Source organism: Oryctolagus cuniculus, chromosome 19, assembly GCF_964237555.1.
Source record: "Oryctolagus cuniculus chromosome 19, mOryCun1.1, whole genome shotgun sequence".
Classification (NCBI taxonomy): Eukaryota; Metazoa; Chordata; class Mammalia; order Lagomorpha; family Leporidae; genus Oryctolagus; species Oryctolagus cuniculus.
The window spans coordinates 35,042,436-35,046,052 of NC_091450.1; positions in this window are offsets into that span (position 1 = coordinate 35,042,436).

Consider the following 3,617-nt stretch of genomic DNA (forward strand, 5'->3'; position numbering starts at 1 on the left):
AAGCCTCAGAGGACTCCATCTCCCAGAGTTCCTAAAAGGATGCCCACGTCAGAGGACCGCGTCTTCCAGATCGCACTGTGGTTTCCCGCTTCAGACTACATCTCCCAGAGGTCCCAGCGCACTGTGCATCAGAAGACCGCGTCACACAGAACTCCACGCCGGCCCCCCCCACCTCTGACGCCATCTCCCAGAGCCCAGAGAGCAACAAGTCTCAGAGGACTTCATCTCCCAAGGGTCCCCGCGGGCATCAGACGTCAGAGGACCGCGTCTTCCAGATCGCACTGTGGTCTCCCGCTTCAGACTCCATCTCCCAGAGGTCCCCGCGCTCACTGTGCGTCAGAGGGCCACGTCTTCCAGAATACCTCGCGGGCGCTCATCTCAGACTAACTTTCCAGGGTCCTGTGAGCGCCTGCCTCAGACGCCATCTCCCAGAGTTCCTAGCAGGATGCTCACGTCAGAGGACCGCTTCTCCCAGAACACCTTGCAGGCGCTCGCCTCAGACTCCATCTCCAGCGGCAAGCTTCAAAGGACTCCATCTCCCAGTGATCTCCGCCGGCACCGCGCGTCAGAAGACCGCGATTCCATGAAGGCTGCGGGGCGTCCATCCTCAGCCCATCTCCCAGCGCTCCCCGCGGGCGCACACACACACACACACACACACGTTATCCTCAGAACGATGGAGCCCTAGAGTGTGGAGTGCAGAGCACGACAGGGCATCTGTCACAGATGCGTGGACACTCACGACGCGTGGTGGGAGACGGCGCTTGTGTGGAATCCACAGGCCGGAATGAAAGTGGAATGCACACGAGCAGTGCACCCTCCTTCTTACAGGGCCAACAGAGGCTTCGGGCGTCAGGCGTTGCGGCACAGCGGCTTAAGTGGCTGCCTGCAATGCCGGCATTCCCTATGGGCGCTGCTTAGATCAAGCTACTGCACTCCCAATCCAGTTCCCCGCTGATGTGCCTGGGAAAGCCTTGGGTGGCGGCCAGAGTCTTGCACCCCTGCCACGCCCATGAACGACACTGGGGGAGTTCCAGGCTCCTGGGTTCAGCTTGGCCCACCCCACCATTGTCGCCATTTTGGGAATGGAAGATCTGTCTCTCCCTCTGTCACTGTAGCTCAAGAAAGAAAGAGAGAGGGAGGGAGGGAAGGAAGGAAGGAAGAGAAAAAAATAAATTTAAAAAGAAAGAAGAAAAGGAGTCTGAGGGAGCCTGTTTCACCGTCCCGCCATTCAAGGCCACAGCTGCAGACCCATCAGTGAAGAGCAGGTCTGCACCAGAAATCTCCAGAGCTTCAATCTTTGTCTGCTGTCCAGGACCACGGGCAATACATTACTGTTGAGATCTACTTCCTGAAAACCCATAACCCCACGCCCATTGTGAGGAAAGTCAGAAAAGAGAAACTCATGGCATAGAGCTGGAGACCTAGAAGCCATGAGCGATTTTCTAGTAAAAATACATAAAAGTTGGGGCCAGTGCTGTGGTGTAGTGGGTTAAACCACAACCTGTAGTACCAGCATCCCATATGGGCACCGGGTCTCTCCCTGGTACTCTGACACCATCAGAAGCACATGTCCTGCCTCTCCAGTCTATGCATATCCTGGAGCCTGTGTGAAGTGGCACAGACCCTAAATGCCTCCCTTCCACTTTCATCTTCACTCACTTCCCAGCGTGCAATCTTTTCCCTGAGGGCATGGATTGCAGGGGACACAGTGCACATCTGCTCTGGGAGATAAGTAGGAAGTGAGAGAAGCCTGGGAGGGGATTCCCTTAATCTGAGGTCCCCAGAGGCGATCCCCAGCTCTGCCCTCCACTGCCTTCCTCTACAGTGGAGACTCCCTGGATTCCTACAGCCACGGGACAGGTGTGGAGAGTCCTCCCCTTTGTGGTGCATCCTGCAGAGCAGTGCAGTCGTGCACATTTATGTCTCAGCAAAGCTGAGTTCCCATCTCCATGGAGAACCTTAGGAAAGGTCATGTGGGGTGAGCTCCTGTTTCTATGTCAGCTTTGCAACACTGAATGTAAAAATGGTCACTGAAAAACCCAGGAAGCTTGCTTATTGTGAGAGTTGAAGGATCAAATTCCACTGCATATTAACTGTAAATTTCAAGATTTAGAGGTGACTTTTTCTTTTTTTAGTTTTCTTAAAGATTTTAAAATTTATATGAGAGTTACAGAGAAAGACAGAGAGGTCTTAGATCTACTGGCCCAGTCCCCAAAAGACTACAATGGCCCAGACTGGTCCAGGCCAAAGTCAGGAGCCCAGAGATCTTTCCCAAGTCTCCTGCATGTGTGCAGGGGACCAAGCCCTTGAGTCGTCTGCCACTGTTTTTCCAGGCAAATTAGCCCAGAGCTGGACTGGAGATGAAACTGTCAGGTCCTGGACTTGTGCCCATACTGGATGCCAGCATCACAGACGGCAGCTTAACCTGCTATACCACAATGTCAGCCCAAAGTAGTTTTATTTTTAAACATTGCCTTGGTTAATGAATTAATAAATCTATTCATCCTTGATTTTTCCAGTCATTTCTTTATTCTCTGTGAATTTGCATTTGCTCTTTGGGATACCAACCCTTCTGCATTATTGACTGCAAACATTATATGAGGTTCCCTCTGTCATTCATGAAGGGATGAAAGCATAAACTCATTTTAATGTGAACCTAAGGAGATCATTTTAACATTAGAGACAGATAATCTTTTTTTTTTTTTACAGGCAGAGTGGACAGTGAGAGAGAGAGACAGAGAGAAAGGTCTTCTGTTGCCATTGGTTCACCCTCCAATGGCTGCTGTGGCCAGCGCACCGCGCTGATCCGATGGCAGGAGCCAGGAGCCAGATCTCCCATGGGGTGCAGGGCCCAAGCACCTGGGCCATCCTCCACTGCACTCCCTGGCCACAGCAGAGAGCTGGCCTGGAAGAGGGGCAACCGGGACAGAATCCAGCACCCCAACCGGGACTAGAACCCGGTGTGCCGGTGCCACTAGGTGGAGGATTAGCCTAGTGAGCCGCGGCGCCGGCCGAGACAGATAATCTTGAGGTAGTTTCCTTTTTCCCTTCATTTGCTCAATTTTATCTATTTCCCCACCTCTCTGGTGTAAGCATGGTTTTAATAGCACAAGTTTCCATTAGTTGTGTTTCCAGAGTGGCCATGAGAAGCCGCTCAGATGTAGTCAGCTGACGCCTAGTAATAGTTCTGCAGTATAAAGCATAAGCACATCAGAGCACTGTGTTGGTTTCTGATTTTCAGACTGCTTTTTCCTTTGCTTTTTATAAACATCACAACTTGAGTTAACATATCTCAGTCCACTGCTGTGGATAGACGTTAAACCATGTGTTGTAGAAAATAGGGTGTGGAGGGAGAGTTTCTGGGGGATGTTCCATCTCTGTCTGGCTTCTTGGTGATTTGGACCTGGGTCAGTGATAAATTCATGCTTCTCTCTGGTCTGCTTTGCCTTCTAGGAGTCCAACTGTATATTATTCTGTCGCATCCCTTGACCAGCAAGGAAGACACGACCCGAACTCTTCTTCAAGCAGTTTATTCAGGAACCTTGAACAAGCTTCTTCTTCCGCCTCCTTCCCTCTCCCATCCCTCTTATAGCCATCAGCACACCAATCAAAAG